Raw genomic sequence first — 13,549 nt, 5'->3', positions numbered from 1 at the left:
GATAATGCTCAAACTGTAATTTAAATATTTTTACATTTTCTGGCTTGTAGGCATGCACTCAGCCCTAGCAAAGCATAGTATAAAATCCTTGCTTAGAGAAGTCCTGAACAACATTAATTCTTAGGACTTCATAAGACCTTTCAGACATTTTTTTTGGCCATCTTTGTTGTGTTACTGCTTCAGAGAATGGCAGAGCACCTGGGAGGTATGACTTACTTCTCTGCCCTCCTGAGTTGTTCAGGTACATAGTTCATTTTGTGTTCTCTTGTGCAGACTTCCACACTGGCACCATATGGGATGAAAGCTTTTACAAAACAGTTCAGCTCACATATGGGGAACTAGTGTTTTTTGGGGATTCCTGGCATCTCCTGTAGTAGAGATAACGATGTCAAATGCTGCTCAGGAAAGAACAGAGTCAGAGGAGAGGAAAATTATTAAGCTTAGGGATAGTTTTCTGGTTTGGAAATCAAGGACAAAGAATGATTTCTGAGATAAACAACATGTGGTTAGGATGTTGGCAAGTGAAAGTACAGATTAAGAGATAAGAAAGTAGTAAACAGAGATTATGGTAGGTGGAAATAATGTGATAATGAGAGTAGCAGATGTTAGAAAGATGGAGATACTACAAGTAGGACACCCCAACTTTGAGTGGATTTTGTTTCATTTAATGCATAGAGCACACATTTTTATACTTTTGACTAGGAGGGTTTACTAGTGTCTCTCTCTGTCCTCCTTCCCTTTTAACACAGTCACTACACTCAAAAAGGGTGAAATAGGCCAAAGTTCCTTTTCTTTTTATCACCCTGTAGCAGGAAAACCGAACTGTATAGTATCTACCCTTTCACACATATAGCTAGTCTTAAATACAATAAAATTCTTTTTTTTCTTAGTTCTTTTTAACCTAAAAAGACTTTATTTCATAACTGGGAACTTTTCTACTACCTTTTTCCTATTACAATCCTGTGGATAAGGTGTACCTTTTTGTACATGGACGACATTACCAAATCCAGGGCTACTCCTGAAGACCTGCTTACCTATATTTTCGCTGACATGCATTCTGTTGGAATTTGCAGCCAATTTGTATAGTTTTCCAGGAGTAGAAGAACTACTCAGTACAGGTTACATATGATTCACCAATATTATTTCCTTATGCAGTCTCTTTTGAAATGATAAGAGACATGAGTGTTCACCAATGTCAGTTGTTTAGTTCTACTTAGAGAATAATGGCCATGGTGATAAATTATTATATTCTAGAGTTACTTCACATACATAGCAGCTCTCAGGATCATGGAATAACAGAAACTCCTTTTACAGTGCCCAAGAAGGCTGAAGAATGATTGTGCAAACTCTGGTAAGGACAGGAAACTCCCAATATTCAGAACAAAGTTTGTCAGTGCAGTGCTTTAAGACAGATAATGTCTTACATGATGTTGTAGAGCAGTGTAGGCCTGAATCTACATCTGGCGCTAGTATGTATCTGTCCATGATGTCTTAAAGTATTTTCCTATAATCTAAAATATTCTACTGGATAGTGAAAGAAACTACAGTTAAATAGTTAATTATAGTCTGTATTTGGGCAATACACCATCAGTTTTATTCCAAAGGGCAGAACTGGGCTTGCTCTAACTCATTGATTAGAGTTGCTTCACAGCCATATGGTTCTATGAGACAGTGTATTCCATCCCTGCAGTTAGAACTGTACAGCTTTTACTTTCATCTGACAAGTTGGGAGATTGCTTAGGAGCTCTTTGTGTGTTTCGTGGCCTCATTCCTGAGAGGGGATTACTTCAAGAGATTTTGTTGTTTTGCTTGGTTTAACAACAAATAGCTGTTGTTTGATATGACCTCCTTTTGAGTTCCCATCACCAGCTCTTGAGCTCATTTTTCTGTAAGATTATCTTTAGCTGCTGCTGCATGGGCTTCATAGATAAATTTCTTGTGTTTGGAATGAAATACAGTGTTTTATAGGGATAATGATCAGCCTTCAGCCTTCTATTTTGCTGGTTTTGAGATTTTAATTTAAATTATCTGATTTAATAATCTTATTTGCTCTCATCTTTAGCAACACACGGTACATAAAATCATATATGAGAAACTGAATAAAATTGTTGTGAAAGAAATAGAGGAACGTGGGCAAGAACTTGAATTTCTGCCTTTGGAAAAGTGAATAGAGCAAGGTAAAATACTTCCTGAATAAAGCATGTAACTATATGCATGATTATATCTTCATGCCTAATATAAAATAAATTTTTATATAATATATTTATTTTTTTTGTGCCAAGAAAACCAAATGTTCCAAGGTATGGTGCAAGGTGTCTTCTTCCATACTACTGCCTCAGTTTTAAAGTGTGTATGTTGCATCATGATCTTTAACCAGCTGCTTGACTTTTTTTACTATTGTAGTGGCCCCCATTTTTGGGGGGATTTAATTATGATTAAATGAGAGGCCTCTCATGTGATGCTGTGGTCCCATGTGGGACCATATCTCATAGAATCATAGAATGCCTTGGATTGGAAGGGAACTTAAAGACCATCTCATTCCAACCCTCCTGCCATGGGCAGGGACATCTTCCACTAGACTGGATTGCTCCAAGCCCCATCCAACATGGCCTGAACACTTCTAGGGATGGGGCATCCACAGTTTCTCTTGTCAGCTTGTTCCAGTGCCTCACCACCTGCACAGTAAAGAATTTCTTCGTAATATCTAATCTAAACCTACACTCTTTCAGTTTGAAGCCATTCCCCCTTGTCCTATTTTGCTTCTCTAAAAAGTCTCTGTCTTTCTTGTATTTCCTTTTTGGTACTGGAAGGCCATAACTAGGTCACCTCAAAGCGTTCTCTTTTCCAGGCTGAACAATTCCAGTTTCCTCATAGGAGAGATGTTCCATCCCTCTAATCAACTTTATTGCCCTCCTCCTGGAAGGCAGTCTTTTGGTTGTGTTCCAGCAGGTCCGTGTCCTTCCTGTGCTGAGGACCCCAGAGCTGGATGCAGCACTCCAGGTGGGGTCTCACCGGAGCAGAGAAGAGCAGAGGGGCAGAATCACCTCCCTCAACCTGCTGCTCATGCTGCTTTTCATGCAGCCCAGGATACCTTTGGCTTTCTGTGTCTAAACCATTGCCAACAGTAAGAAGCTGTATCTAACATCTGAAATTTAAATAGAGGAAAAACCAGTAAAACAAACCCACCATATGAATTAAATGTCAAATGCCCCTCTGCCCCATTGTAAAATACTTTCATTCCAACTCCAAGAACCTCTGGATTACATTGTATGCATACACAAAGCTGATTCTCCTCTCACGTTACTGTGATTAATTAATGGATAGTGGATACTTTAGATGTTAATTATCTATGATAATGTGTTCAGCAATGTCACTAATGACAGGGCAGAACTCATGCAGCACCTGTGTGAAAGGCCTTTCTGACTAAGAGATTTTGTATGGTTAATTCAAAATGAAAATTTTTCTTGGAACCAACAAAACAAGTTCAGCTTTAAAATTTGCCAGCACTGTAGCTGAGCAATGCTGAATTGATGAAGCTGCAGCTTTGTAGCACACTAAAACCTATACTGCTTGTTAATATGGATGCAAGTAATTATTGTCAGTGCCTTGGGAGATTCCAAGGTGTATATTGTGCGAGGATGATGCCGTTGGGAGGGGAAGAGATGTGTTCCATGTGTGCCAGTGAGTGCTATGCACATCCTAGTACTCACTGCTGCCCTAAAATACACAGTGAGAATTCTGTTAATTTTAATGAAGGCAGTACTAATTACACTAATGTGGGAGGAAAATCAGCTTTGTGTATGCACACAGTGTAATCCAGAGGTCCTTGGAGGTGGACTGCATGTATTTTGTTAGGAGGAGGCTCAGCAACGGGACAGAGGGGAATTTGACATTTCATTCATGTTATGTTAGCCTCTCCAAAAGACCAGGCTACCAATGAGTTGTGTGAGTATCTAAGTCGATGATTTCAGTATTCAAAACACTGTAAATAAGTCATCTACTAGAATATGATCGAGCTAGGAGCAAATGTTCAGCAGAGAAGATTTCTTTTTGCGCAGTTGTGCTGTCTGCATTTTTTTGAAATATTAACTTGTTAGATTTAATTCTAAATAGTTACAGCAGAAGGAACTACAAAATCTACTGTCTGTTCTAACCCTGAGCTGCAAATGAACCACTCATGATACAGACTTCATAGTATAAATAAACAAAACAAAAACTAATTGAAAAATTGAGCGCTTAATTAATAAATACTATATTAATTTATAAGAGAAAGAGACACACATGCAGAGATACACATTTGTTTCCATAGTGGTAAGACACACAAAATTCTGTAGAACTTTAGGACATAGTATACCCATAGCAGAAATGGATTGTACATAAAAGAAACCACAAAAAATCAGGTAAACCAGTAATATTATGAAGTACATGGCTCTCTGGGATGTGGTCCAGTTACATTATGTTCTGTTCCTTTGTACATATGGGTAAATTGAAATTATTTCCCAGTAAGTGTGAAACAGCACTGAACCACTAAGTGTTGCGTTTGTAAATGTTATTGCATGCGAGTAAAAATTAGGTACATAAGTAGGTATATTCATATGCAACTGTCACATCAGCAAAAATTTTAAAGTGGGTATCATTCGGTTTGTGTAAAGCTTCAGTAACTTTTTTGTAGTGACTATTTCAGTTTTGAATTGTAGCAGATAAAGATCAGTGTATATGTAAAAATATGTAAAAATATCCAACAGTAATGTTTAAAACCAGTGTTTACTGTTATGATGCTAGGTCTTCATAGGTTGGTGTCTTTTTAAATTACTTTCAGATAAATGTATTTATTCAAGATTCATAAAGGTATAGTGTGTGAAACAACTGCATAACATTTTACACTAAATGAGATAGTCAGGAAAATTGCTGCAGGAACATTCCATTTTTCTCTCACATAAACACAGCATAACTATAAGACAATGCAAAAACTTTTGACAGTCATATCTAAGTGTTTTCACATATGCTCTGAAAGGCAGCTCCTATGAGTACATACCTTGAACAGTCAATTTGCTTTTACTGCATTTGAAAATATATGAACATTACTTATTGCGATAAATTAATTCTATAATATATTAATACAAGCTTTTAATTCCTAGTTATAAATATGGTACAAATCCAGCAATGATTTTGCTGACAAAGCATATCAACAAACCAAAGAATAGGACTGATTACTTACTGAGATTCAGAGACTTTTTTAATAATTGCAATTTTAAAATAAATTGCAGGTAAAGTCTGTTGATTGAATGAAGTAGATTATGACCATATTTATCCAATAAATATTATTTGCTTTCTTTCAAATGAATCTTGCATGATATTTACATGTAAATTAAAAGTATTTTCTATTAAGTCATCCTTTTTATTTTTGCAAACATTTATGTGTGGGTCATGGCAGTAGTCTTTCCGTTTCAGAATGCTAAACAACTGTGGGTAGGGATCAGTAAATACCAAGAAAAATAACTTTGAATCACAGAATATGCCAAGTTGGAAGGGAGCCACAAGGATCATCGAGTCCAACTCCTGGCCCTGCACAGGACCATTCCCATGAAATATTTACCAAAGTGGATTTGTCCTTCTCATCTATGCATGGTGACATAGACTCTAATACTAGACCTTGGAACTGTAGTAGAATAAAAGAGTCTCCTGATTACAAAAGGTGTGGAAGAAACAAAGGCATAAAACTACTGCCTCCTTCCAGTGATTGTCATGGAGCAGCAACATGAAGCGGGTCTGAAGGAAGGCCTTTGCTGTGGTTTTAGGTTTACATGTTTGCAGAATCTTCAGAATGTTCCTGTTCATTCTCGGTAATACCAGGCCCCAGATTCCATCCAGAGTTATACTTACATCTATACTTGCTTTTACTCTTGGCTAGTAATTAGCTTTGAATTCTGCAGCTTCTGAAGAAGGGCTTGCGTGCCCTAAAGCTTGTCTTTTTTTCCTTAGCTACTCCAGTCAATCTAAATAAACCAACAAACCATAGTTTTAAGCATTTTATTAGAAGCAATTAAGTTCATGGTTCAAATCCTAGATACACTGGAGTCAATGGAAATGTGACTATTACTATTACTCTAGAATTACTATACATAAGTACAGCCAGAATTTCTCTTTTGGAATTGCTCAAGTGCTTCAAGTTACACATGTGTTTAAGTGCATTCCTGATCTACAGCCAAGCTGCTCAGCATCTTTCAAAACTGTTTTGTAGTTAAACAAATTATGCTGACACTTACTGTGTTGCAAAACTATTGTTTTTACTGGGGAAGTGAAGAAAGTTATTATACTTTTTGTCTAAAATCTGATCCTAAATGATTTGGGAGGAAAGATACAGTCCTTGAATAGTAACATCTAAGTTTATTTCTGTTCAAAATTTGTGTTTTTGAGGACTGAGTAATTTTCTCACTTAATTCTCCTTAAATGGCCTAAAAAAAGTAGAACACTTCATGTCATCACAAAGACCTGGATGAATATGCAGGATCTTCTCTAATGTGGTGGCAAGAGTGGTTGTATTTTGCTGATTACTAATTACTCAGAGCAAAACAGACGCTTTCCTTATTATAGGAAATAGCGGTTTCTAGTGCTACTTCCTTCATCTTCCAAACAGGAACAAGTAAACCCATCACATAGTTGGTTATATTTCAGTGCCCCTTTGTTTGTTTTGGCATTTGCTTTGCTTTTATATAAATCAGTACGAGTTGCCTGGGTAACGTTTTTCATTCTGTTTTTTGTTTACATGTTCAACATCTTTAAAGCTTGTAGTAAAAATGGGCTGCTACTTTTTTTTTCTAGTAGACTAGGTCACTTTTGTCATATCTATGAAGAATACAGAAAATTAATGGTTTCAAAGTTATTAATTTTTAATTTTCATTGTGAATTGGATACCATTATGATGTTCAGCTGAATAATACATTATGTCTAATGGTGCCTGGTATTATAAATTACATTTTGAATATAATCTTCTCTTTGAAAGCTAAATAGTTTTGCCTTGGTTAATCTGTTTATCTGTTTAAATCTTACCCACCCCACAAAAAAAATCCCTTCATATACCAGAGGAGGATTCTGACAGAAGATTTTCTTTTCTTGAATAAAGTTTGTAGAATTAATTGTGTTAACAAAATAAAATCAAACAACACAATCAATTTTTTTTCATAAAAATGCAATGTTGAAACAGGCATTACATCTATTTGTAAAGTAACATGAAAATATTCTTGGAAATGTTTTGTCTTAAAAATGTTATGGTTAAAAATAGAAATAAAATATATTAGCTAAATACTGTTGACATTATTAATACCAAATCCCAGAACTACTGTCAGGAAAGAAGATTGCTGTCATCAATATCCATAAGACTTGATTGTAAGTATGCATTGCACAGTGTTGAAGAAAGTGGTAAAAGAATTTAGAAATAAAAACCTTGAGTACAAACTACTTTCTTCTCCTCTCCAGTATGCAAAAATAATTCTTCCTTGTCTGTTACAAGATCACCTGATTGAATAATCTGACAAACTACTCTACAGAGTTTACTCCATCATGTTGAGCTTTTGCTAGTATATCTAGGCTTTATTCCCAAGAAAAATAGATGGAGTTTCAGCTTCTCTCATGAGGGGTATTTGGAAGATCCAGATATTTCCCTAACTGAGCAGAACTATAAAACTGAACTGTGAGCCTTTGCTGCAAGAATTTGGGGAACCAAGATTAAGAAAATTCTGTATTGATAAAACTGGCTAAGGGAACAAAAACAGGAAATGCTTTTAGATGAGAAAGAGCTATCAGGAATTTAAACAGGAAAGGCTGAGTACTGTTTGTTACTGCAGAATGCTAATGCTGTGTGCAGAATGACCATTGCCCTGACTATTAGAGCCTTGACAGAAACTCTGTCCAAAGTTAGATAGTCCAGGTCAGCAGTGCTAAATGGTCCGCAAGGTACTTCGCTGGTTAAAAGCTGAAAATTGAATGAAAGTAAGGCATCCAACTATCCCCAAAATTAGCAGGACCAATTTGCAAACAAGAGTTATGACCAGAAAAAGAAGAATGTTAGAAGAGTGCACTGTTACAGCTCGGGTCAGGGAAATCCTGGGCAAGTTGTGGGAACCAGACGAGTAGTGAGGTCCAGCTGGAGCTGACTAATGGAGTACAGAGACAGTAATCCAGAGCTGGTCACAAATGGGGGTATGAGCAGGTATGGTGCTGGCACACAGGATGGGCTGTTATCTGCAGGTCAGAAAACCTTGGGGAAAAGAAAGGGAACATGTGGCAATGGTTTAAATGCCACCATGACACGTGCTCTATGGTGGGAGTGCAGAGCTGTGCTGCCCAGGGCTGTGGCGTGGCAGGAGGGCTATGGACGGCACTGTTGGGCCAGGGGCTCACAGGGCTGCTTATCCCAGGCCTGCAGGGCCACTGCTCACTGAAACTGGCCAGTTGAGATAGCAGTACAGGTCTTAGTGGCTGCCTTGCTGATGGATAGGAATGGGTATGTCAATGAATAGCGACAGTTCACAACCTTCACTTCCTGGCGTTCACAGCAGTCCCTCACAAGGCTCAAGGCTGGGGCAGAGCTATGGTTTCCCAACGTGCCTGCAAGCCATGGGCTTTTTTTCCCCAGAACTGCCTTAGAATGAAACCAGATCAGTAGTGTAGGGGGCAAGCAAAAGAGTTTGGAATCCCCAAACTGCATTTTTCCAAAAAACGAGAACAACCAACCAAATGAAAACAACCAACCAAAACAACAAACCACAAACAACCTCTATCCCCCACCTCACACTCACCCCTTCCCCTGCCCCAACCCTCATAACATTCTCATAAGTTCTAAACTGACCCATTCATATTAAATAAGCCTTCTCACTCACTGAACTCTGCATCCTTTGCTGTTGGAGCAAAGTAAGAGTAAGTCCCAGCACAACTCTTGTTTTTGCTAGGCAAAGTTGGCATGAGTTTGGGCTATATTGTGCTCTTCCATTTCTGAAATGTTTTCAATTAATATCGGTAGGTTTCTACAAGTATCTGTTCCTACAAAACTAGATCTGATGTTATTTTATTATCTATTAAAAAGCAGTGATGAGATGATAAATATAGAAATATTAATTTTTAAAAATTATTATATTAACATCGGAATAGTGCTGCCAAGATATCCCCTGCTGCAGTAGGCTGGTCAGCCTGACCAAAAATAAAAAGAGAACAAATACACAATTAACTTTTTTTGGAAGTAAAAGATAGGAATAAAATAAATTCCAAACAACAGTTTACTGAATTTTATTTTCCAAAAATAAATCTTTTTACTTTTGTGATGAAAATCTGTGAGGTTTTTGACTAAGTATTCTATGACATTCAGACTGAAAATGCAGCAATATGCTTTATCCATGATTCAGACCTTAGAGGGATTTCAGAGAAGTGAGGTGGCAGATTTTTAACATACACATAAAATTTTGTATCTTTATATAGATATGTAATTTTGTCATTTGTGACATTTATGTAAACATTTTGTCCAGATTTTCATGGATGGATGGGATTTGTCGAAAGGTTCTGCAGAAAGCAGGACTCATTTCTATTCTGTTCAACTTTGTGCTTGATAACTTAGAATTAATTATAATACCATATCTGATAAAACTTGCATATGACACACAGGCCAACAAAACATTGAGTAATGATGAGGCTAACACAGTTATACACCATGTCCTAGAATGGTTGTACTGCAGGGCCTGGGAGGGGAGGTAAAAGATGTTTATGTAGCTAAACAAAGAGGAAGTGTATGAAGAGGCAATTTTAGGTCTTGAAGTTTCAGTGAGGCCGATATTGAAATACTACTTACAGAACTAATTGGATGCACTAGAAAAAAGGAAGTTGAAAGTCTACAATCAAAGTATAAATCATCATTAAAATGCCCGGGGAGAATTCTCTGATAAAAAGGATGAGGAATGTGAGCAGCAGGAGAAGGAACTGTCTGTCCCACGACTCACGCTGGCTTGGACAGGCCCTGCAGAAGGTTTCACACAGCTGTGTGGTACCAGGGAGCAGGCAGGGCACCTGTGGAGCAGCCACCTCCCGCCAGGCAAAACTGAGGACATTTGAGAACATTGAAAGGTTCTCAAATGACAAGTGCATAGTTTATGGGTCAGTGACACATGGAAAATTAATCTAGATAATCTGGTTTTTATAATTCCTTAATGTCAGTATACCTATGATAAAATAAATTAGGAATTAAGTGTAACAAATCTCTTCTAATTAGAGGTTACAAATTGCCCTTATGTGATCTTGCAAAAGAAAGATTCCCCAAGTGAAGCTGATTCAAAAGCAGCATGATTGTCCCTTAGTTAATCTTACACTGTATGACTTCCCATGGATAGCTGTGATACAGAATTCTATAATTTGAATAAAAGGAACCTTTTAGTTAATTCTGAAATGTGGTGGAGATACCTGGCAATTTTGATGTTCCTTTGAACTCCCTTTTAGCTCATTGCTAGCCGAATGGCTGCTGGGCCTTGCAGATATAGTTCAAAGCCCGATTTATGTTACTGATTAAAAATCATCTAAAAAGCCACTGGAAAAGAGAAGTATGGGCATGTAAGTATGCCATATGGGTCTATCCACCAGCCTTACCAAGCCTTTTACCAGATCTGGCTGCTGAGTTTTGATTCTTATGTACTAAAGTTTCAGATCTTGGTGATGGCAGAAAAGAAAAGCTTGTGTTGGCACTAAAAACCCACTTCTGTAGTTATATTATCGTGCAGAGTAGTCCAACTCCTCAGTCTCTCATCTGATATCTAAACAGGAAAGTGTACATATCTGATAAATGTGACAATGAGAAGCGGAGAGAGAACAGATGGTGCTTTCCGGTGGTGGCGTCATGGGTGAACATGTGAACATGTGATTCAGCTGTGTGACTTGACCTGGAGATTTCAGAGACACTGTGGCCAGCATTGATAGTGAGTTGGTTTTGAATCCCCACACTGTGCAGTGCAGGAGCAGGGCAAGTTCTGAGCTAAAGGGGCCATGCAAGGGAGATGCTTTGCATTATTGTGCTCCAAGGAGGGCTTGTAAGGTCGGGCATACTGCCTACCTTGCCTACACTGCAGAACTGGATCCCTGGCCCCTCTGGCCCCCCAGCACAATTTGAAAGTGTCTATGTGACTCAGACACCCTCTACTAGTGTCCTCAGTACAAAACAGTAATGAATGTTCATGGCTTGCTATGCCCTATTTAAGGCCACAATAAGAGAGCAAACAAGCTGGATTTCGGGAATGAGGAACTCTTAAAGGTATCATAGAACCATGGCCTTTTTCTCAGGAATAAGCATTGCAGTACTGCCACAGCAGGCCAGCTTATGCTAACATAAGTGTTACTTTTCACACCAAACTTTTTAATTTTAACTTCCTCTTTATATATGTGTTATTCTCGCATATGTATTGTTTATTCACAAGCATGTCACAGCTTCCAGTGGGTTGAAGCAGGCAATGGGGTATCTCTATTCATACATTTCTGCTTTTTAATGGGATCTATTCAGAGCAAGACAAAAGCCTGATTGAATGCTGGGAGAAATTTTGTATCATAGAGTCATTTAAATGTGAACTAGGACATTCTCTGGACAATTACATAAAAATGGTGAGTGACCCTCTGTACAATAGTTGCTTTCAACATTATCCAAGGCCAAGACAGGCTTTCTACAGTTACATAATGCAGATGGGCCATGATCAGCCAATACAGAAATGTTTGGCATTGTGCAAAATGAGAATCACACTTGGCGAAGTTGAAACCAAAAAAAAAAAAAAAAGCTTTCATTTTTAGTATACTGATTAATTTTCTAGTTAACAATATTCAAATCTAGAAATATTTGGAATCATACAATCATAAAGATGGGAAAAGACCCCCGAGATCATCAATTCCAACATTTGAAATTTAATTTTTTGTAGTTTCAAATCCAAATACTGGTAGGAAGATTGGAAAAGGCCTAAGTATGAAATCTGAAAGGTCTTCAACCTTTGACACACCTGTTTGTGAAAACATCTGCAATATATTGTAAATGGTTTGTGAAGCTACAGATGAGTGATCATGTCTGCTATTGATCTATATGAGATACTTGTGTTTTGATTTAGAGATATTTGACTCTAAAATAGCCGTAGACTAATTGAGTTACAGAACTGAATTCCAGAATTCAGAAATCCAAATAATTTAGCTCACTGCAAGTGTCCTACCACCGCTGTTTTTCTTCCTGCTATTTCCACTGCAAAAATGCTTATTTGCTCTTTCTTATGCCAAAACAGTAATTTCACAGAAAAATACCAACAACATATCTGAAAAAATACACTTGCGTTGGTAAACACCACATTGCAGCAGTGTGAGTTTTCTCCCAGTGGTGATAAGGTTTTAGACTACATGGAATTGTTTCAGTGTATGTAATTTGTACTTTGAAAGCCAAAGGCTTTACAAACAGATAAGTATTTATATTTATATATATCTAAAAATAAAACCAAATTACACGAAAAAACCTTCTTTGTATGTATATAAATTTTCTACAGGGGAGTAATAGCACAAGCTTCTTTGATATATCTGCTATTATTTTTTCACTGTAGCCTGAAGAGAAATCCCTTGATATTGAAGGATAATTTACAGTCTTCCTTTGCATTCTTTCTTTCTTTCCCTTCCAGGATGGTGGCAAGAATGTTCATTACTGACATGCAGGAATTGTAATATCATCTCAAATTAATTATCCTTTTGTGGCATCCCTTCTTTAAGAATAACTGGCCCCTATTGTTTCCCAGTAGATATTCCAAAATACTGTAATGGACAATCAGGTAAGAACACATCAACAACGCAACTTCTTGTAACTGAGACTACTAAATGGTTTGTTTATACAAACTGGTGTTGCAAATATTAGTATATTGATTTTGTGTGACAAAGACTATATTTTATTATTCACTCTGATCTATTTTTTCTTCCTTAAGCCTTCTTATAGCCACAAAAATACTTTAGAGTAGTGAAGAAGTGAATTATGAGTTTCATTAAAAACAAGATTTCCATATCTACCCTTAGGTTCCTGCTTTTAATATACATAAACTGAATTACAGTGGAGAATTTTATCAAGAAGAGGTTTTTTTTAATGTTAAATCATAAAAAAGCCTTTTATTACTTGTCATGCAGTCTTCTGCTTCAAGGGTAGGTAGTTTGCGTTGTTACTTCTTTTTGGCAAGATGTGTGCTGTCAATCTGGAAAAAGTATACAAAAGACTGAATGTAAGGAGAGTGAAAATTAAATTTGATTCAAAACAATACTGAACAGTGAAAAAGTTTTGTTTAATATAAAATGTTTTTATAAAACACCATCGGTGCCTCTTACCAACCTGATTGTCCTGAATGTGATACTAGTTAAAGTCTTGAGGCTGTTTTTGGCAGAACTTTATTGTCCAAGGTCTAATAAGCTAGAGAATGATCCCAAAATGCTTCCATCTTTCAACACAGTAAATATGCAGAGATTTAAATTTAACTCTTTCAGGAAGCCTTCCTTACTATTAAATAACAGCAAAGAC

This window comes from Neopelma chrysocephalum, unplaced genomic scaffold (assembly GCF_003984885.1).
Source record: "Neopelma chrysocephalum unplaced genomic scaffold, ASM398488v2 Primary Assembly neopelma1_45, whole genome shotgun sequence".
NCBI classification, from domain to species: domain Eukaryota; kingdom Metazoa; phylum Chordata; class Aves; order Passeriformes; family Pipridae; genus Neopelma; species Neopelma chrysocephalum.
Note: the sequence above shows the minus strand (reverse complement) of the source record.